Here is a 24,166-nt window from a genome sequence, read left to right as displayed (position 1 = left end):
ATCAAGAATACCTCTCTCTTGTTTTGGAACTTGAATTTCATGGTCTTTCCCATGATACGGAGGCTGATTCTTCCTGTCCCCACATCAATTCTGGCATTTGTATTCTTGAGGAATGGTCGCCCAAGTATAAGCGGAATTCCAAGATCTCCTTCCATATCAAGGACTACAAAGTCCACTAATATGTAGGTATTCTTGACCTTTACCATTAACCTTTCCACAACTCCTTCTGAATATCTTATCGTGGAATCCGCCAGCTGAACACACATAGTGGTAGGAGAAATTTATGGATAGCCTAACTTCTCAAAAATTACCTTGGGCATAATATTGACGCTGGCTCCAAGGTCACAAAGGGTGTGATAAAATTCATAACCAAAGATTAAGCAACTGATCACTGGGGTTCCGGGATCTTCTCTTATTGTGGCTGTTAACTCGCCCCACGTACCTCTTCTTGGGCGTGTGAGCTTCTCTGCATAGCTGAGGGGTATCCTGCTAAATGGCTCCTTCCACATAGCATTGATGACATTTACGCTCTCTAGATTTGATTCGGGTTGTCCTGGAATCTTCCCTATTTCAGCAGCAGGTGTAGCAGCAGCTAATTGAGCCAATTGAGTTTCTAGCGCCTTATTGAAACTCAACTGGTTCTTCATAGCGGTGGAGAATCCGTCCATCTTGGCATGGATAGTCTCTATAGATTTGTCTATAGTGGCCAACTTCTTTTGAAGGGACTCATTGATCTTCGCTTGGCCGTAGACAAGATCTCTCAAGGTAGGCTGGTTAGGACCGAAAGAATTTGAATTCCCATTACCTCCTTGGTAGTATGGGCATTGTTGATTCCACCCCTAATGTACTTGTGGACGAAACCCATTGCTGCCATTGAGGAATAGAGCTTCTTCTTGGGTTTCTGGGCAATTGTCGCCCGAATGTCCAACATTCCCGCAGACCTCGCACGTCATGCGAGTTTTCAAGGCTTGAAGTGTTTGCAGTTGAGCCTTATCTTGGGAAATATCCTCAAATTTCTTGAGGAGGAGATAAATCTTCATAGCGAGCATGTCGGCCTTCTTGACGGAGTGCATACCTCGCTGGCGCGGTTGGAGGCGAACATTGCTCCAACCTTAGTTGGAAACCATCTTCTCGATCAATGATGTAGCTTTTTCAATGATTAGCGAGAAGAAAGCTCCATCCGCAGCGGCATCCACATGATCACAGGCTGACTGTGTCAACCTGTTGTAGAAGTTCTGTAAAACGAGCCAATTATCCATTCCATGGTGCGGACACGCCAGAATGTACTCCTGAAGCCTCTCCCAAGCTTCCGGAATTGACTCATTTGATGCCTGCTGGAAGTTCGAAATCCGACCACGAAGAGCATTTGTTTTGCCCGTCGGGAAGAACTTCGAGAGGAACACCTTGTCACATTTGTCCCAAGTATCCACATCAGCCTCGTTAGCATAAAACCATTGCTTCGCTCTCCCCAAGAGAGAGAACGGAAGCAGACAGAGCCGAATGGCATCTTGCGATACACCCTTGATAACAAAAGTACTGCAGAGCTCCAGGAACTGCTGGAGATGAGCGCTGGCATCCTCATTGGCCTTGCCACAGAAAGGGCTGGCCTGCACCATCTGTAAGGATCACCGGGGTGTCCGACCCTAGAGAGGGAGGGGGTGAATAGGGTCGCTAATCGCTTTTTAACCTAGGGCTCAAACTACTTGCATAAGATAAACCTAACACGTCCTATACATGCTAGTTATGACTAAGGTTTATCTATGCTACTCTCTACTTACCCCTAAAAGACTTGCAACCTAGCCAATCCTAATCAAACTAACTAGGAAAGTAAAGGTATGCAAGATAGAGTAAATGCGGAAACGTAATGCGGTAAGTAAAGAGGTAAGTGCAAGAGGGATGCAAACTCCCTAGTAGACACGGTCATGTAACGTAGTTCGGCACAAACGCCTACGTCCACGGGACACCAAGGCTCTTCCGATCACCGTCTTGCACTACGCCACCAAGGCGATGCCGGCAAGCAAAGGCAAGTGCCCCTAAGACACCGAGTCTCGTGCACCGCCACCGTCTCTCTCGGTCACCCGGCCGTAATCCACTACGGAGCTTCTCCACCAAGGAGGGGGCCTCCTCTTCCCCAGCACAAAGTGTCGTTGCCACTCCACACCAAGACGGAGGGTCACACGACGGATCACAAGTTGCTTGCCGCAGCAAGACTTCTCTCAAGGGAGCTCTCAGAAGAACTAATCCCTATTACAAGCACTAAGCGCTCTCACAAGTGTGCTTAAGCCTATATGATGTACAATGAAGCTCTATGGTGGTTGGAGATGTTCTTGGGTGTGTGTGGGATGTCCAGCAACTCCAGCAAACTTCAAATGGCCGGGGTGAGGCGTATATATAGGCCACCAAGTCTTGTAGCCGTTGCTCCAATGGTTAACTGAAAATCTGCGTATCACCGGAAGAACCGATGCCTCTGGCAGGGGTAGCGTTGGTTCTTCCGGTCACTCATAAACCGAAGTAGCCTTTGAAGTCCTGACAACTGATGCAGTGACCACCGGTTGAACCGATGCTTTATTCCGATGCATCACCGGTTCATCCGGTGCTTAAGAATCTTCTCCTGACAGCTGACGTCATTACACCAATGGTATGCACCGATGCTTCACCGGTTCAACCGGTGCTGAAGAATCTTCTCCTGGGGTCATGACATCGTCTCTGGAACATAGGACGCCCAATTCACCGATGCCCCCTTTTTGACCCGTCGGTTCAACCGGTGCCTATAGGCTGACTTGGCTTCGATTCCATTCTGCACCAAACTTCATAGCGTCGGTTCTTCCGACAAGCGTCGGATGCACCGATGCTTAGGCATCGGTTCTTCCGGTGCTCCTGATCTGAAAAGTGTTGCTATGCCTATCTTCTCTTTCTCTTTGTCATCACTTGAACATAAAAGCCTGAGAATGGTCATCTTAACAATCATATTAATCCAAGTGTTGTGTTGTCATTCGATCACCAAAATCACTTGAAATGGCATAAATGGTGCCATGTTCCTTACACCATCGTAACAAGACCCGTCTTGATCTCGAGCAACTCTGGCGACTCGATGACTCCTAGACCCGTCTTGGTGCCATGTTAACCTTGGGCCCGGTGGGGACCTGGTTAGCAGACGGAGCAGAGTAATCACGGAGTGTCTTCTGGGCCATAGCTCTAGGAGCTGACGACGATGCGATGACAGGTTCAGCTGCCGAGAGTGAGATCTAAGGAGGTACGAGACGAGCTCACGTCCTTCTCAAAGGTGACTCTGGAGTGGAATGAAAGTTTTGCGGCAAGTCGAAACCGGTCATACACTACCCTATTTTCATATCAACAAAGACAAGTAAACAATGCCAAGTTAGCTTGTTTAGCAAGTGAATACCAATTTCGATTTTGCTCACAACTTTGTCTATATATTTCACTCTGTGCCTTCCGCCAAAAATGCTTGTTGGTGCCTACCAACGTCACCAGCGATGACGCCCGCAGACGCTAATTTGGGGTGGCAGTATTTCATGAACCACGAATAAATCCGCAAGCGCACGGAATACCGCTGTAGCATTTTACCCAGGATATACCGGGGTGTCATTTATATTTCCACAGAGAAGGCGGTGAGTGAGAAGATATATAGATTAGTTGGTGAACTCTATCTATATTGGATATTCTCATGCATAAACAGGGGTAAGATAATAACATGGTAGGAGGTAGTGTGACACACACACACACAAACTACCCTCTTGGATAAATAAAAGATAAAAGATGCTTTAGGCCGGGAGCAAGGTAGAAGTCAGAGCTCGAGTCAGCTGTGCTAGGCTAGCTATATCTATATTTTCTCATTGGTTAGCTCGTCAGTGATTAAACTACACAACAGGGATATCGCTATCGAAGCAACGGGAGGAGCCCGTATACCCCGGCGACTTTATGTACCGCCTACCCCCCCATACCGAATGTAGAGGATTACTCGGGCTCGGACAGGGCTGTCACCACCTGCCGGCTACCTCTACAAACCATGGGTATAGTTGACATCCAGCAACACTTAACTAATCTAGACACCATGTCTACACTAGTTAGGGATACTCTAGTATCCCGCGCGGAGCCCCCACCCTCCGGATGGACAGACATCACACTAGAGCAATCATACGAATACTGTAGCAGTTGATAGAGTTCTAAGAACAAAAGACTAACCATCTCCAGCACATGGCGATCATACAATACAAGCATGGAATGATAACGCAACCATATCAAGAAGCATATATCCGATAACTCAGAACATACTTTAAGCAGATATCGATAACCATAGTCTAATTCTATTACAAACAACTGAATATTACAAGAGAGAGCTAGAGATGAACCTATACCAGAACTCTCGAGCAACTCTGGCGACTCGATGACTCCTAGACTTCTTCTAAACTCCACTAAGCCTAAAGACTATGTAAGGAATGCAAGAGAGGAGATATGTGAGGTGTGTGGTGTGTGTGTGTGTCCTAATCTCTACCCCCCCTTATATTTATAGTAGGGAGCCACGGGATGAAGCCATCACAACCTACGTAGAGGACCAATGGGGAGACGCCACGTGCCTTGGTTGAGGCGGTGGGGCTCACGGGCCAGGTCGGCCGACCAGGTAGGTCGGTCGGTCTGCCCGGGCCACCAATCGCCCCCAATTTCTTCTAGCAGGCTGTCTTGGGCCTCCTTGTCTGATCCATGTTGGGGTTGTCCTGTCTTGACTTGTTTGAATTGGGTTCTTGCATCACTTTTGGTCCATCTGTGCCTGAATCGGTGCTCTGATAATTTCTGTGATTTTATGTCGGGTCAAAGTGTGCTTGTAACCTGCATATTAGCTTAAAAACACAACATGCATATTCTAAAAAGGTAAAGTGTGGTTTAGGGACATTATTGGATAAGGATGCGTGTAAGAAATGCAAACTCTCATGATTTTCTGATCGAGTTGACTTCTGAAAATGATCGTTAGTGAGCGTCAACACAATATTTTTTCTTGTACTTTTGAAAACCTTATTTGAGGATTAGAATCTAAGAACTCTTGTAATTTTTGGCTTTATATATCCAGCTTTTGGATATAGAGGCCGGTTCATCCCTCATGTATAAAAATCTTCATTTTTATAATGGTAAATGTGAGAAATTTAGTAACATTTTAGGTCAAGTGGAAATATTGTTGACAATAATTGTTGCCAGGCCGATTTTGTAGCATTTGGAGCGCTAACCACTTTAATGCAGTATTTTGGATTTAAGTGCCTGTATGTAACCACATTATTATATAGAAGCCGAGGAGACAGCCAGTGTGTAGTTAAAGTCTTGGAAGTGGCTCATGCACACTGTTAAGAGTAAAGTGAATGGAACGCTTGAATTGTTGATTGATAGAGATCATCGTTTATATACAGGACCAAGGGAAGCCGAAGGGACATAATCTTTCGGTATGGCCCCTTCGTGAATTGGCCCTTTCGTGAAAGGTAACCGTCTAACGACTAATCTAATTAAATATTACATAAATTGATCACTAATTCTAATTTCTTCATAACACTCCCCCTTGATCAATTTTCTTCTTCTTGTGGTCTTGTAATCAATTTGATCTTCTTGTGGTCTTGTAATCAATCGAATAACTCCTTGAAAACCGTAAGGGAAAAATCAGGAGATGCGATATATATAACTCCTCCAAAAACCTTTTAGAAAAAATGTGAGAAGAATCTTTGGAAAACCCTGTGGAAAAAACTAAAGTAATTCTGATATACTAGGCAAAACTCCTTCAAACCTAGTGGAAAATAAGAAGAAACACCGTAATATACAACTACCAATGTTAGTAGACCCTTAAGATAAATTCAAGTCTTAGTCTAATAACACCTTGATCATATGATCAATATGCTTCACATATCATCTTCCAAAAACCCCTGCGGGGAAAATAGATGATATAGCATATACCTTTGCGCTGACATTGTGTCACAGAACAGTCCAAAAAATACCGATCAAGTGCACTAATCGACTATTTAAACTTAATACTCCGCTACTGCACTCCACCAGTACATCCAGACTGCCTGCTATAACCAAGATCGATTATACGGGAACTCTCGCCAAAAGACGAGCACAGGTGATTACAAGCAACAAAAGTTTTCAAACTCCACTTACAACCAGAGTTAAACAAAAGCATCCAAACTAATTTACAATAAAGTTTTACAAGCCAGGGTTACCTTTCGAATACAGGGTTCAAACGCAGCGGAAAATACAACCAGTTTGAAACAAGCTTCAAAATACAGTACGGTAGATAACGTCGATGACAAAAGAAGAACTTCACATCTTGCCCACTGATGTGAGGTTCACCTGCCTGCACTTCACGGAGAAGACGGGACCCACTCGACCGCCCAACATGGAGGAAGAGGCTGACCAATCCTGGACGCACAGATCTCCTCTAAGTCTTCCGGAACACAGCCTGCTCAGAAGGGTTACAACCAAACCCTGAGTACTCTAATACTCAGCAAGGCTTACCCGACTATTGGTATAAACTTAGCCGACTCCTATATATGTAAGGCTTTTTGGCTCTGGAGTTCTTTTGCTGAAAAGCTACTAATACTGGATCCTTACTTTCAATATTTTAGCTTCAATTGTGTTGATAGCTAGAAACTAGGTTTGCCTAGTTCTCTAGTGCATACATGGTTGATCATATTATCTTTTCAAGATCATCAACATAAAACCATCTTTTCTCTTTCTATCCTTTCAATCCTTACTACGATGCGACGCATTGACCAAGGCTCTCATATCCGCGAGTCACGGCGAATCGATCCGATTTAACCTTGCAAGGTGGACCTAACTCACACGCCCAGTGCAACCCCGTCGAGTCACACCACGCAACTGTTCCCATGATTACCCCGAAGTCTGAATCAAGCCCGCAAACACCCGGATGATGAGCCCCGCACGTGCGAACACCTGGTGAACCCGTGGACGACTTCACCATCCGTAATCCCTACCCAGCACTGCAGGTCGAGACTCAGATTCCGACGCAATTTAGGTAATGAGCTTACCGGTTTCGACTACCTCCTACTTCCGGCATGTGGTTAGTACTGTTCAATCCTCAGTCAAAGGGCCAACAACGGAACGGTCCTCAATTGACACAGGTGGAGATTCAACTTTCCTTTATTCCATAGTCATGTCCAACTTTCCCTCCGCCCGGTCTCCATTTCCATTCTCATAGTATTATTTCTTACTTTCTTACTGAAGTACCAAACCTATATCTCGCGGGTGACAGGAAATCACCCGTCTTCTACCGTATCCTACTTCAACATGGCAGTACTATCGACCTATCATGCTAGTAAAAGACTGGGGTATCCTAAAGATAATGCATTTAAGGTTCCAAGTAACTCCTAGAACTTAATGCACAAATACTTAAATAAAACATTCCATAAGCTTTAAAGTAGGGTTATGCTCCGGGGCTTGCCTTGCAGGTCAGCATGGTTAGTGGCTTCTTCGGGAGCTTGATCAACGACTTCTCCGGGTTGCGGTTCTCCTGCGGAAGGCTTCTGGACCGGCTCGGTAATCAGCTCGTAGGCGACTTCGGTTTCAGCATCTACACGAATAAAATATGCCATGCATGAGACTCATGAAATGATGCAATGCTCTACACACAAAGAAAGGCATGGACCAAACTCCAAAAGTGCCTATGGAGCAACCTCTCAACTAGGGTTACGACAGAAATGGTTTAGAACGGATGTGAAGCTTTTGGTTCTAATGCCTTTTAGCCTGAAGTGTTTCCTTCAAAACCTCAGCTACTAAGCTTGCTTCGGAGGATTAAACACAACCCTAGAGCAACAGAACAACTAGCATTAAATAAACTAACTTAAACACAAACCAAATTTTTAGCAGGGGCAAAAGTGACAATTCACATGCACAAGTATTTTTCTTCTAAAGATCTCGATTTTAGAAACCTAACAAAATTTAGTTTGTATTTTTAGGATTTTCCTGTGATTTATTCTGCATTTATGAAATAACAGCCGAAATAAACCAAAAAGAACAAATCCACCTGACCCGCGGGCCCCACTTGGCAATGGAACAAAGAGAGAGAGAGAGCGGGGGCTCCCCTGCTCTGCCCCGGCCACGCACGGCGCCGGCGCGCCAGGCGCGAGCGCGGTGGCCGTGGGGGCCGGCCAGCAGGGCAGCGCGGTGGGCAGCGGCGGCCCGTGCACAGGGAGGCCCGCGCGCTCGCGGCCCGCACAGCGGCAGCGCGAGGCGGAGCCTGGCGGCGGCGGTGCGCAAGCCTAGTGGCGGCGACGGCTTGCGGCGGCGGCGGTGGTCGGGCCGTTCCGGCCACGGCGGAGCAAGGCGGCGGTGCGAGGTTCAGGGAGGCCAAGCAGCCCCGGGGCGCACGGCGGCGCTGCGGGAGCTCGCGCAGGGGGGCCCCGCGGCATGCGCCGGCGGCGAGCAGGGCGCACATGGCGGGACGGCGGCGCTACGGCATCGGTGGCGCCGAAATCGGAAGGGGACGGGGTCGGGGAGGTAGAGTAGAGCGCGAGGAAGCTCACCGTGGGCTTGATTTGGGCGGAAGGAGGCCGGAGAGGGGAGTTCGATGGAGGGGCGGAGCTCTGGCACGGAGCGACAATGGCGGCCGGTGGCGCAGGGGCCGATTCGGCACGGAAGAGGGTCGATCGAGCTCGGGAAAGGGGCGGAGGAGACGCGGGGTGAGGTGGGGCGGCTTGGAGCGCGGGGGAAGCAAGGCACGGCAGCGAGGGGTGGCCGAAATCGGCCGGCGCAGCGAGCGATGGGGCTAGGGTTGCTCGACTCCGCTGCGTACTCCGTGTGGCGCGAGGAAGGGGAACGAGTGGCGAAACTGGACTTGGCGTCCGACTCGGCAGCGGGGGCGCTTAAGCGGCGATGGGCTTGCCGGCGCGACGCGTGGCGACTCCGACGTCGAGGCCGGCGGGGTACTGGCAAAGCAGGGGAGGCACAGTGACCATTTCAATGAATTTGAGCTACTTTTGACTGTCCAAAACTTGAAATTTCATATTGGCACAGGGGTGTTACAGCCATCCCCCCTTAAAGGAATCTCGTCCCGAGATTCAGTCACGAGAGAACGTATAAAGCGAGAAGGTTCAAAGGTGAAGTACCTGGATAAGCGTTTAAAAAGTCCGGATACTTGGATCTCAGAAATTCCTCCTTCTTCCAAGTAGCTTCATCTTCGGAGTGATTACTCCATTGAACTTTGTAGAATCGATTATTTGTGCGACGAGTAACTCGATCCTTGCGATCAATAATCTTGATAGGATGCTCAGGATAAGTGAGATCAGACTCTAATTGAATTGAGTCACTATCAATAGCTTCAGTTGGAATTCTCAAACACTTCTTCAGTTGTGACACATGGAAAATGTTATGAATTGCTGAGAGATTTGCAGGAAGATCTAGCCGATAAGTTACTGGGCCACATCTTTCTACAATTGGGTATGGACCAATATAGCGGGGAGCTAGTTTTCCTTTTACTCCAAATCTTTTCACGCCTTTCCAAGGTAATACTTTTATGTATACATGGTCACCAACTTTAAAGACGAGTGGATTAGTCCTTTTGTCAGCGTAGCTCTTCTGCCGAGACCGCGCAATTTTCAAATTTTCTTGAATAAGGCGAACTTGTTCTTCAGCTTCTTGAACCATATCGGGTCCAAAGATAGTTCTTTCCCCCGCCTCTGACCAATTCAGAGGTGTTCGACATCGACAACCGTATAATGCTTCAAATGGTGCCATTTTGATGCTTTCTTGATAACTATTGTTATAAGAGAATTCCGCTAATGGCAGACACTGATCCCATTTATGTGGATATGCTAAAACACAAGCACGGAGCATATCTTCTAAAATCTGATTGATTCTCTCTGTTTGGCCATCTGTTTGAGGGTGGTAAGCAGAGCTGCGAATCACACGAGTTCCTAAGCAAGTATGCAATTGTTCCCAAAAGTGAGCAGTGAATTGGCTTCCGCGATCAGAGATGATAGTCTTGGGTATACCATGCAGGCATAAGATACGCTCAACGTATAACTCAGCATATCTTTTTGTGGAATAACGAGTACTGACTGGAATAAAATGTGCTGACTTGGTTAGTCTATCAACCACAACCCAAATCGAGTCGTAACCCTTTTGGGTCTGAGGTAACCCAACTATAAAATCCATACTAATATCTTCCCATTTCCATTCAGGAATACTCAAAGGCTGCAGAGTTCCTGCTGGCATGAGATGACTAGCTTTAACTCTGCAACAGATGTCACATTCGGACACATATTTAGCGACCTCTCTTTTCATCCGAGTCCACCAAAATCGTTGTTTCAGGTCTTGATACATCTTGTTGCTACCAGGATGAATAGATAGTCGGGAAGTATGAGCTTCATCAAGAATTTGCTTTCGGAGTTCAAAATCTTTAGGTACCACTATTCGGTTCTTAAACCATAACACATTCTCACTATCTTGGTGGAAATAGTTTACTTTCGGATCTCCTTTTGATAATCTTCTCTGAATTTCCTTTACTCCTTTATCTTTCTTTCGTGCCTCGATGATCAGATCACGAAGAGTAGGAGTAAGTTCTAGATGAGCTAATGTGCTATGGGGTACGATGCTCAAGTTCAGCTTTTCCATCTCAAAACAGAGAGACTCACTTAGGGGTATAGCAGAGAGGCAATAACAGTGAGCCTTGCGACTTAACGCGTCAGCAACCACATTTGCTTTTCCTGGATGGTAGTGTACTTCGAGCTCATAATCCTTAATCAACTCAAGCCATCGTCTTTGACGCATGTTCAGATCAGCTTGGGTGAAAAGATATTTGAGGCTCTTGTGATCCGTATAAATGTTACACTTCGTGCCCAGAAGATAATGTCGCCAGATCTTCAAAGCATGGACTACAGCTGCCAATTCCAGGTCATGTGTGGGATAGTTCTCTTCGTGACGCTTGAGTGATCTAGAAGCATAAGCAATCACCCAATTCTCTTGCATCAGAACACAGCCAATTCTGGTGCCCAAAGCATCACAATAGACATCGAATGGCTTTGTAGTATCTAGTTGAGCTAAGATTGGTGCTGAAGTAAGTAGAGATCTTAACTTCCGGAAAGCTGCCTCACATTGGTCACTCCAATAGAATTTGGTACCTTTCTTGAGAAGTTCAGTCATAGGTTTAGCAATTCTAGAAAATTCCGGTATGAACCGACGATAATAACCCGCTAAACCTAAGAAACTTCGGATTTCAGCCATTGAGGTTGGAGCCTTCCAGTTCAGTACATCATGTACTTTACTGGGATCAACAGAGATACCCTCAGTCGTGATAACATGACCTAGAAATGGAACTTCCTTTAGCCAAAATTCGCACTTGCTGAGTTTAGCATATAGCTGATGTTCCCTGAGACGCTGGAGTACTATACGAAGATGCTGAGCATGTTCTTCCTCCGTCTTGGAATAGATTAGGACACCACGACAAATTTATCCAGCTCTGGCATGAATACCGAATTCATGAGATACATGAAGTAGGCTGGAGCATTGGTTAATCCAAAGGACATGACCAAATACTCATAAAGACCATAACGAGTGGAGAATGCTGTTTTTGGTATATCTGATGGCCGGATTTTAATTTGATGATAACCCGATCGAAGATCTATTTGGGCGGAAGGAGGCCGGAGAGGGGAGTTCGACGGAGGGGCGGAGCTCCGGCGCGGAGCGGCAATGGCGGCCGGTGGCGCAGGGGCCGATTTAGCCCGGAAGAGGGTCGATCGAGCTCGGGAAAGGGGCGGAGGAGACGCGGGGTGAGGTGGGGCGGCTTGGGGCGCGGGGGAAGCAAGGCACGGCGGCGAGGGGTGGCCGGAATCGGCTGGCGCAGTGAGCGACGGGGCTAGGGTTGCTCGACTCCGCTGCGTACTCCGTGCGGCGCGAGGAAGGGGAATGAGTGGCAAAACTGGACTTGGCGTCCGACTCGGCAGCGGGGGCGCTTAAGCGGCGATGGGCTCGCCGGCGCGACGCGTGGCGACTCTGACGTCGAGGCCGGCGGGGTACTGGCAAAGCAGGAGAGGCACAGTGACCGTTTCAATGAATTTGAGCTGCTTTTGACTGTCCAAAACTTGAAATTTCATATTGGCACTCGAATTTTGGCCAAAATAGAAGTCGTAGAGGAAGAGATGCTCTACAACTTTTCTTTTGGGCAAAAGTTGATTCGAGACTCGAATCAAGGAGAAAAAAGCGGTCGAACACAGCTAAACGATGTTTACGCGCGAACTCGATTAACACTAACGATGAGCTTAAGTCCATAATTAGCGGGTTAAGCATATGATTAGCATCGCGATTAACATAGGGGTGTTACACATTGCCCCATTAAAAACTTTATATGAGAAACCTCAAACGGAAAACTCACGTAAAGAAAAGAGTGCAATGCATATTATGTCCGAGTATCATCCACCAAAAACCCCATGGGAAAAATGGATGATATGACATGACCATGTGTTGATATTGCATCATTAAAAACTTTATACGAGAAACCCCAAGGAAAAAACTCATAGAAAGAAAAGAGTGCAATATAATGTTTGCAACAAGTTACTATTCAGAGAGACTCTCCCCCTGATATTTGCAAATCTCAAAATAATTTCATACCAATGCACTCAACACATAAGAAATGTGGAGTATGATAGATTCTGTGAATATCTCCGAGAGATTATCACATTACTTAGTTTGCAAGTGTTCGTATGTCCATATTACTTATGGAGCAGAACCATCTTCTTGCAAAAATATTACACTAAGTGTAACTTGTCTTCATCTACACAACACAAGTTGCATTACCTTTTATAGGTAATGACTATTGATTCAATAGAATCAACACCACATAACTTCAATATGTAATATATCATTCTGTCAATCTATACACATTCATATAAAGTCTTGTGCAATACAATATCAGAATGATTATCAGAATTGACAATTAAATGTCTAGTTATAGACTATCACAAAATGGTCTTTCCATATGTACATTAAGCCTTCCAATGATCTGGATTTTGGGATCTTAGAGATAACCAGAATCATTATATCCACATAATTGGATCATGGATTATACCAAGATCACATGTGCTATTTGATATATCAAAAGATACTCTTAGTTCCAATCTACCAATATTTGGTTAGATTAGCGTTGCTACTAGATAGCAAATCTTTGCAAAAATAATATCCGGCCGGGACCTTTTGCAAGATATATTAGCACATCAATAGCACGGAGATAATGAACCATATGTCCTATTATCTCATCTCAATCACTATGTCATACAATAATCTTTTTCTTTTCTAGAGATAGAACAACCATAGGATACCTTCATATTGAATCGCTCAATATGATCTGGATATAGAAGCTTTGTACAAAATCTTGAGAGAAGATGCTTAGATCATAAACACAAAATAAATATTAGTTTAGTCTGTATCTTCCATCCTAAATTCTGTCTTTCGATTATCACGCGCAATCAATGTGTGTTCATTATTAATGGTGTCAAGATTACTGATCACCATATAAGACTATGAAGTCCAATCAAGGACATCAAAAATGAACACACACGTGTAATCAGCCTTGTATCCTTAAGTTTAAGGAATACACACAAAGTCGATTGTACCAAATTCGACTTAACTGCTCTAAGCCATATATTGACTTAAGCAATACACAATATATGTTGCGATTTTATGTATGAGGGTTGGGTATGTGAACTCCTTCCTGGAAGGTTCACAAATACACCAAACCAAGTGATCATATAAATATATGCAATCACTACATCTATCAACTATCAACTGCAAAGATAGATGCTTTTGTACTGCCTATCAAAAGATAGTATCGGAAATTTTTAACAATTATTTTGGAGAATAATTTGCATTGAAAATCAATGCCTGGACTTTGCGTAAACCTCTTATGCTAATAGTCTTGCTTTGTATCTCACCACCATATTGTTCTCAATCCATTCTAGGATGAAAACACTTATGTATCCAACAGTAAAGATACCTTGAGATGTTAGCTCCATAGGCTAAACCATCTCTTTCTTGGTGAGCAAGACTATCTCTGTATGTATTACTTTATTCAACAAGTTTCAATAAGAGTGCTCAATAACACTCTGCCATGGTCTTATTAATTGGATGACTTGGAATATTGTATACAATTTATTCAGAGAGATATGTGTCGACACGTGTAGCCTTTCTATCATATAATTCTCCGGTCTATCAAGAACCAAAAGTACCATTAATGACCCATCGTGACTTCCTCAAACGAGAGTCATAGCTTTCCGATATCCTAGCATCAGTATTTAGGTGCACCTCTGAGCTAGGTTTGTGGATGACATTCATCCACCGTGTAATAACCAATATTTACCCACAATATGTTGCCAACCATAGGTTGACCTGCATTTACTATCTTAGAAGGAAAGCCTTCTATTGCTAGCAATGAATAATACTGCTTTTTGGCCATACTTCTCCCCCTCTTATTTACAATTAGGAGTTGAGTGGATTTATTTGGTACCTCCACTCTTTCTGGCTCATACTTGCAAAGGATTAACAAATTTAAAAGATACCTTAGTAATTAGTAAATGCATGTGGCAGTTTATTTGCAATATTTTGCAAATCAATTCCTTGAACTCAAAATTCAATTCAGTTAGTACGTGATCCTGAGCTTGAAATGCCTTAAACATTCTAAATATTTTCTTGTCATTATATATGGTACTTCAAATCTCCCCCTAATGCCTGGAAATGCTCGTTATTAAAATAAGCCCAGCGTAAGGGCCGTAAATAGGTCCTCCTTGAGAGGTTCTAGATACTTAATGATTGACGGAGATTGAAAATCTTATGTTGATCCCAAATTTTCTGTGTGTACCATCAATATATGTTGTGGTGCTAAGATTGGTACGTATACAATTGAAACAAACCGAGTTCCCGAGAGGAGAATCTGACTCTCTGTATCGTCGTGATAGTCCTTGGATCAGTAGCTATCATATACAGAACTCATTTCAATCGAATATCACAGACATAACTCACGTTTACAACATCACATGGATTTAATTATTACATAATCCAAAGGATTGTACTGCGAATCTCAGAGTACAAGCCCCTTGGGCTAAAAGAAAACAAACAGAAAGCGGAAACAGTATCTAGTCTTCTGGGCAACTTCATCTTCATGAATTCTCTCGATCCTTCTCCACAGGTAGCTCGGAGTGTAGCTCGAGCCATCCTTAACTCCTTCCACGTTTGTCATCCTGTCGACTCCTTCTCTCGGATCCTGCATCTATCAGGCTATCCCCAAGGACGGGATAAGTTCACGCCACCATCCGTATGCAAGCTTTATATGGATGCAGACGGTATAAAAGTAATGCCAAGGATAGGCTATGTCTTCCTATGCAAGCATTATATGTATAAGTCATCCAAAACACCTTTCAACACGGGCAGCTCCGGCAACCCGGACTCCCGGTCTCCTATCTTTCAGTACAACTGTCTCAACCCTGTTTTGGTGCGGGAACTCCCTCTCCCCACACCTCAACTGCTATCCAAGTAGGAAAAGTAGACTAGAGGGAGGTAGAAAAGTATATGTGGATCTAACTACATTTGTGGGGCCAGATTCAGAGTTGTACATGACCGAGTACGCGGCTATACATATAGTTTTCACCCTGCAGGGGTTGTACAACTGTACCCACTCGCACCGAATCCAGCCGGGGATAAGCCGACTTTCTCCGAGGCACCAATCAACGAAACTAACGGCTACGGCAGCGGCAAGGCGACGCAGCGGCGAGGCGACGCAGCGGAGATGAGATGCCGTGCCGTGCCGCGTTGAGGCGTCAACGTCGAGGTACGGCAGCGGCTTGGCTCAGACATTCCCTCGAACAGGTTGCAGGCGCTCGGTCCTCTTCTTCTCCCTCTCTTCTTCTTCTTCCCTAGGCTCCTTCCTCCTTCCTGGGCACAGCGCAGGGGTCGTGGGCGGTCGTTGGCGCTCAGGGACGCGCGGGGTCGCGTGGGGGCGCGGCTTGCTTCTCCTCTTCTCTTCTTTCCTCCCTTCCTTCCTTCTTCTTCTGCTCCTCTGTTCTTGGCGCAGGGCGACGACGACCACGGCGTGCAGGGGCGGCGTCCACGGCGGACTGCGCGGCCAGGCCGACCGGCGGCCACGGGGAGCGGCCACGCGGGGCGGCGGCGAGGACCACCGGTACAGGGGCGAAGGGTGGTGGCGAGGAGGCTCGGTGGTCTGGCCGGGCGACGCAGGGATGACGGCGGCCAGTGCAGGGATGAAGGGCGATGATGACGAGGTCTAGCGGGGGCGGTCTTCGGCGCGCGCGAGGTGCTAACGGCCCTGGGCGCGACCGCGCACAGGGGCGCACACATGCCGGCGCTGAGCGGCGGTGGCCACGCAGGGGAGGCAGGTAGCGGCTGCGGCTGGACAGGGAGGAAGGGAGGCGATGCTGCGGCTTGGAGCAGGGCTCGGTGGCGGGTCCTGGCGGTGCTGGTGCGGCAGCCATCAGTCGCGGGCCCGCACGCGTGCTCGCGCGTGCGAGCGGGAGGGCGACGGCGTGCACAGCGAGGTGAGGGAGAGAGGTGGCGGCGGCTGTGGGGTGAGAGAGGGATTTGGTTAGGGTTAGGCTTAGGCTTAGGCTTAGCTTTATAGGGAACAGATTAGGCCGATTGGGCCGGATCGGGCCGAGATGGGCTTGTCGCTGTGCTGGGCCGGTTGGGCTAGTTTCCCTAGGCAGGTTTTGGTCGGGCCAATGAGTTAGGTATTAGTATTTGAATTTAAATTGAAGGGCTCACTTCAATTTAAATTCCACACAAGTTCAATCAATGAAATAAATCTGAAACGAATTAAACAAGGTATATGCAATAAATCCGGGTAAATCCAAATATTTCTCACACTAGCAAAATATTTTCCTTAATTCAAACAAGGTTTTTAATTACTAGGAATTTTAGAGAGAAAGAATTCTTACTTATATGAAATTATTACGGCACTGCCACAAAAATTTTTGAAATTCACATTTTTCGACTTATTAACATTCCGGAAAAATCCGGGATATTACAACAACGTAACCCAATCTTACGCAAATAGGAAATCTTCAAGAATTCCCACGTACTAAATGCATATAGGGGATATGCAGTTAATCATAAGTCAGGAGTGTGTAAATCTACCTGACCCCAACACTAAGTTGGCAAATACCAATTCTCTAACACTGGTCCTTTATTACTTTGATGTCTTTCTCATAGATTACATTTATCCTTTTCGATATATAACTGAATTCTAATGCCGAAACAATTATTTCGAGGCATATAAATCCAGTAGTGTTCAGGATAATGAGGTCACAAATTGAGCCATTATTTACCAAATGCATGGCTGAGTGTGGATACGTCACATACTCTAGATCGTCTTATAGATGTATCTTTACAACCATAAAATGTCTGAACTGTCCATACAATATTTGTATCGGACCCAAAAATATTCTCGTGAATCTAAGACATTTAAATATTATTTTAAGATAAGAGGGTCTTAAAATCTATCTGTGGCACTTGTCGTAACCACACTTTTGGAAAAATAGGACCAATAGAATTGCTAATAATTTTTCAACTAATCCCATAGAATAGGCAAGTTGATCATTCCAAATTTGAAATGCATCAACAGTGTGAAAAATTATCTTATACGCAACATTTTGTACGGGAATGACTGTATGCATAATACAATCAAAATGAGACTTATCTCATTACTTATATGTCATATCTAATATTATCTTTTTGTGTTTCCAAACGAAAACACATTGGGATATCTCTATAATAAGATATGAGTCGAATTAGGACATAATTAAATATCCGCAGTTGTTAACTCATATCTATAGGAAGAATGATAGTGGTAGAATAAACCAAACTATCATTGCATCGCATCAACGATGGCCAAAAATATTCCCTCTTCTTGTCATAAGAACTAGGAACATTTTGCTTCCCCAATTATGATTCCCGGACTATCTATATTTATATATGACAAGAATTCAATGAAATTCTCGTCTAATATATAGAAATCCATAAATATTATCAAGTATCAAATTCATAATATGATACCTACAATATTTATGCGTTGACAATGAGTATTACTACATCTTTGATGTATAACGAACAACCCCTAATTGAGGTTCATGAAATTTTTTCCTTAGTCAATGGGATAAAACCAATGCTATTTTCCACTGTCCATGGGGGATAATGATACCATCTAGAGCGAGTTCATCAAACTCCTCTGAAGTCAATATCCACACATGTGACAGCCCATTGATTTAATTAATTTACACCTAAGGTAAATTAAAAAATCATGTGGTGATGTTGTAATCTCCAATGCAAAATTTAGGGGATCCATATCTTAACTTTGTTTTGGATAGTTGGAGGTAGTCAACAAAATTTTAAACCTCGCAACAATTAGAGGTAGTCACAAGGTGTGTAGACCTCACAGACAATCATTATTAATATGGCACACACATAGCAGATAATCTTTATGTCCGAAACATAGAGTAGATCTCTCAGTAGTAGGCAAATAAATTGCTGCTATAGGCACGGTCTCTGGGTTGATATATTCACATAAATATACCACAGCCAATGCTTAAGATTCTACTATCTGTGTGTAACTTTTAATAATCAATGATGGTAGTCGCCATAAAAGTGTACCATTCGTATATTTCCAAAACACTTATTTGGGAGAACACAACGTAGGTAATCATCAAGTTAAAATAAACGTGATGTAGACCTCTCAGCAATGGGCGAATAATCGCTGCCATAGGCACGGTCTCTGGGCTGAATAATTCAATATGAATTAAATGCAGCCAATGCCTAGGACTCCATTACTTGTTGTGTTAGAATCCCAAATGTATCCAAGATATAGATATAACAATTTTGCATAACCCCTCAATAATTAAGAAATTCTTAATTAAGAGGAACAACTACTATAGTTGGATAGTGGCATAATTTGCGCAAATCCTATAGGGATCAAAGCGAAAATCCACTTTTTATGTTAGCCTTACTAGCAAAAATGGTTTGGTTGCCATTTTGCCTTTCTAGACTAGGTCAATATGTGGCTAAATACAACCGTCATTAATTAAGCATCACTTAATTAAGAGGATCCGATTTTATTTCAATTAAAATAATTGCCAACCAACAAAAATGATAAACTATTTATGTTTACATATACAATTTTCTAGTCTCAAAAGCAAACAATGTATAGGAGTAAAGATTCTACCATACAAATTCTGTCAGAGTCCATGACTAAAACAGAAAAACATAGACACAGAAAAATATGTGTAAATATTAAACAATAAAATCTCCGCAATATAATGTATTATGATGCAATTTCTAAAGACTCATAGGTCTCAAAACTATCAATTTACTCTAGGCAAATAATTTGCATCATAAGTCGTTTCAACACAAGTTATAAAAGAAGCATTTATATTTTCAATTATAAATGCAAAATATTACAGTATTGTGTCTAGTCTAGAGGCTAAAACGTAGTGATCTGGGGCCTCAATTATAAATATGTAGAACTGAATAAGCTAAAATGTAAATAGATAAAGTTTCGGAGGCCTTATTGCAATTTTGTAGAGGATGGGAGGTGGCTGGGTCGGCCTGGTACTGTGGCGGCTTCGCCGGCAGCCCAGATCCGCTCGGGTGGGCCTGAGTCGGCCCGTTGGCGCTCGGCCTGGCCTACTGTTGCGGCCTTTAGGCAGCCGACTTCTGCCATAGCCCATTTAACGGGAGGGAGGACGCCAGGGCTATATATCGCCCGCGCGACAAAGCTCGAAGCCATCGCTTGAAGGCTGCCCTTCTTCTTCCTCATGCTCCGATGGGCGGCGAGGGTGAAGAGAAGCGGCGCGGCGGTGGCTGGGCAGCGCGGCGGTGAGAAAGGTTAGGGGCGGCGACGGTGAAGGGTGGCGGCAGAGGCGCCGGGGGCGGCGCCGGGGGCGGCGCCGGAGCCGGGCGGCGGGGGAGGGCGTTGGTGGGCCGCGTGGGCCTTCTTCAGGCGATGGGTCCGGCAAATGTCGCCTGATGCGACAACTAATCGGACCCGAGGGAGGAGGCGGTTAGGGGTGCGAACCCCCACCCCAGGGATTGCCGCCGCTTCCTGCCCTTTTGGACTTGCCGCCGCCGCCCCTTGGTGCCGCTGCCGCCGGCTCTTCTGCACAGCGCCGCCGCCGGTTCAGTGCGCCACCGCGAAGAGCCACCGCCTCCTGCCCCATTGGGCACGCCGCCGCCGCCTGTCCCTGCACGGGCGCACCACTGCCGCCGACGGCGGCTTGCTCCGTCCGCCGCGCACCGTGCGCCATGGCCGGCGCTGCAGCGCCGCCTCTCCTATGCGCCGTAGGTGTGCGCGCGCCCCGCCGTTTGCCCCTTGCGGCGGGTGTGCCGCTGCCTTGCCTCTGCGCGTGTGCGCCGTGCCCCCGTGCTTTGCTGGCTGTTGGTCGTCGGCCGCCGGTTGAGGGGGTGCTCGGTGCCGCCGAGAGCGGCCGTGGAGTCTTGAGGGACTCGCAGGCCCAGTAGTGGTCGTGTCCTGCGGGGGCGGGTGCCACGCCGGGTGCCTGTGTTCCTCGTTGGCGGCGAGGATTTTGTCGAAGTTAGGCCTCATGGCCTTGTTTCTCGTCGAGTTCTCCAAGGGTGTGAGGCCGACTCGCTTGTTCTTGCGCTCAGTAGTAGAACAAAAATCTGTGAGTTCCTCTTGGCTAGTTCTGTCTTTGATGCTCAGTAGAGAGTGAAGTGCATGATAACGTGTTAAGAGTAAAGTGAATGGAACGATTGAATTTTTGATTGATAGAGATCACCATTTATATACAAGACTAAAGGAGGCCGAAGGGATATGCCCTTTCGGTATGGCCCCTTCGTGAATTGGGCCTTTCGTGAAAGATAACCATCTAATGACTAATCTAATTAAATATTAGAAACATTAATCACTGATTCTAATTTCTTCGTAACACACACATCGGATATTTGAAACGCTCCGTATTCTAGCAACTGCACCAGTGGACCATCGGGTGCTAGCTAGTTCGTCGAGATCTGCCAGTAGCCCAGTATATCACACTACCGCGCGTCGCACAACCGACCGGGCTCCTCGCATCCCACTTCGACAGCCGCCATGGATGCCGCCGCCGCCGTCGATGCAGCAGCCCGGGACGGTCAGACGGCCCTCGCGCTCCGCCTCACCAAGCACCTCGCGCCTCCTCCGCCCAGTGCGGGGGAGGACGACGGCTCCGCCGCCACCGCCGCCGCCAACGTCGCGTTCTCGCCGGTGTCCGTGCATGCGGCGCTGGCGCTGGCGGCCGCCGGCGCGCGCGGCGCCACGCGGGCGCAGCTGCTCGCCTTCCTCGGCGCGCCGTCGGCCGAGGCGCTCGCAGGATTCGGCCGCCGCGTGATAGCGGGCAGCGTCCTCGCCGACATGTCCGGCCGCGGCGGCCCGCGGGTGCTCTACGGCGGCGGCGTCTGAGTGCACTGGCGGAGCCTCTTGGAGGCCAATCTGGACCCCGGCCCCCTCTTCCTCCCAAAAAATTTATGAGGCTTTGGTTTATTTTGCTAGTCCGCTTATTACAAGCAACTCGCGTATTAAAGTTCATCAATGGATCTTGCAGAACTATCCAGCGAGGACCACGTGCAATCATGTCTATTGTTTTTCTTGCATTTTGCATCGTTCGACTATGATTGCTGAATAATGTGTCGCGATGCTCTTTTTTCATTGTATTCGCTAGCTGTTGCTACCTCACCGGCTGTGGAGCTCGCTGGGCACTGTCGCCTGGACATAGGAAGAAGAGCACAGGGCTCCTAAGAGGCTGCAGCTAGTCCCTTTGTCGATTCTTTTCTAAAACTTAATCTTGCAAGTTCATAGATTTATAGTTTGTTGCTGATAACTTAGGTAGTTAGGTTTATATTATTTGATGCCTCACGCATACTTATCTAATACCATCGCCAAACTTTCTCTCCATTGCGCTCTAGGGCGCCATGACATGTGGCACTTAAAACTTGCCTGCGGTGCGGCATTTCGACTCCTCCAACTTAAGGCTTCACAAATTGTCCCTCCCTTAATATTATCTCACGCTCCGCCACTGTCTGGGTGGACGCCTCCCGCGGCGGGCTCACCGACGCGTTCCGCGATGTCGCCGCCGAGTCCTACGAGTCGGATGGCAAGGAGGTAACTGCGTAGATTAATTAGCAGCTTTCTTTGTTCATTTCACCGGGTTTTTGTTTGCTCCAACTTCTACACACATTGTTTTCTACAGTTGGAACTTGCATTGCTGCTCAATTCCGCGATAAAGAAAGTATTTTATTAGTGGCATTAGAATCTCTGGGCGCTGTAGTTTTTTTTTTTTGCAAGTTGTTTCTACCTTTTTTTTTAGCAAACTAGCTAAACTGTAAATTATTTGGTAGAAGATTAATTAGTTCGATACTTAAATTCTTTTGAGCAAAGTGTAAATAAACAAGATCAAGTCTCAAGATGTTAAGCGAATTTGCTCAACCCAAATCTTTTAAAAACATGTTCTGATTTCTTTCAAATCAATTTACATCAAATTTTCCCCATACAAAATCATGATGGATATGGCAGCGAAAAACTCGACCCGTCGTTTTTTGTATCCGAAGTTCCGAACCATATAAGACAACATTGTATCTTTGTGTTTGCGCTCTCTTTGTTACAGCAACGGAAACAAAGTCCTTGTTTCTTTTTTGCTCATGCTGTGATTCATCGAAATTCACCAAATTTTGCATGTTAAAATTTTTTTGACACGTGAAGCCCGAGGCAGCTGTGAAGATGATCAACGAGTGGGTGAAGAAGGCCACCAAAAACCTCATTGACACCGTCACCTCCGCCAGCGACATCGATGCCACGACCGACCTCGTGCTCGCCAACGCGGTCTACTTCAAGGGCGCATGGCTGGTGCCGTTCGACTCCTACCGCACACAGCGCAGCTCGTTCCACCGGCTCGATGGTGGTGGCGCCGAGACGGAGTTCATGACGACGGGCAACATCGACTTTATGGACGTGGCGTGCTTGGACGGGTTCAAGGTCCTGAAGCTCCCCTACAAGCCCGGAGCCGATCCATGGACGCGGTACTCCATGTTCGTCTTCCTCCCGGACGCGCGCGACGGCCTCTCGACCGTGGTGGACGTGGTCACCGCGTCGCCGGCGTATCTGTACGGCATCTTGGCGGAGATGAAGCGGAAGCCCGTCAGCATCCAGCTGCCCAAGTTCGAGATCTCCTTCAGCTGGAGTGACCTCAAGCGCGACCTCGGCCGGCTGGGTCTCTCGCTGCCGTTCTCGCCGGAGGCTGTCGACCAGCGTGGCATGTGCAAGGAGGACGACGTCGCCGGGGGTGCACGGCGGCCGACGTTCATGTCCAAGGTCGCGCACAAGGCGGTGGTCAAGGTGAACGAGGCAGGAACTGAGGCGGCCGCCGTCATCGTGCATTCGGTTGGCGGGGGCGGTCCACCGCCGGACCTCGTCGAGTTCACCGCCGACCATCCCTTCACCTTCTTCATCATGGAGGAGTAGTCCGGGGTGATCGTGTTCGCGGGGCATGTCCTCGATCCAACCAAGTGATCAGCATCCGAGGATCAACAAATAAAATCCGCAATGCAAGAACCGTTGCTACTTTGGTAATAATTTCAGACGTACTGCTTGCTGAGTACTGTTTCACTGGTGTAACTTTGGCGTTGCGCTGGATTCGATCTGCTGGTTCTGGGTGGCCAGTAGCCACGGCAGATCTGAAAATACGTCTGCAAGAAAGCGCTCACTTTTCATGTCTTTGTGCCAACCAACCAATGCCGTTCTTTGCATTGCCATTTACTTTTCTCCAAGTCCAAGATGAATAATAATGCCATGATAACCAGAATATACGCTGATACACACAAAATTAGATGAACACAGCTCCTGCAAAAATATATCAGGCGCAGTAGATTATTTCATTGCAGGTGACCACTCTGCTAGTATGCTTCACAGAACACAAAGATAGCAAACAGTGCATACTTCACATCAGTAGAAGACTATGACAGTTATGGTGGTCCGCTTTTGTTTATGTGAGTATTACCCATTAACCTTTTCGGCAAAGCTTTCTCAATAAAAACAAACTTTTCGGCAAACTTTTGTAAGCTTTAGAAGATTCAGTTTAGTGTTTAACCCAGATTATTCTGAAAAATAACAAGA

At 46.4% G+C, this 24,166-nt stretch overlaps 1 pseudogene; it reads left to right on the top strand.

Moving 5' to 3' along the window:
* The first annotated feature begins 21,112 nt into the window (after nt 1-21,112).
* On the top strand, nt 21,113-23,563 carry LOC120645772 (annotated as a pseudogene).
* Nucleotides 23,564-24,166: the final 603 nt, after the last annotated feature.

This window comes from Panicum virgatum, chromosome 8K (genome assembly GCF_016808335.1).
Source record: "Panicum virgatum strain AP13 chromosome 8K, P.virgatum_v5, whole genome shotgun sequence".
Lineage (NCBI taxonomy): Eukaryota > Viridiplantae > Streptophyta > Magnoliopsida > Poales > Poaceae > Panicum > Panicum virgatum.
The sequence above is the reverse complement of the archived record's forward strand: the minus strand, read 5'-3'. Positions and strand labels throughout refer to the sequence as shown.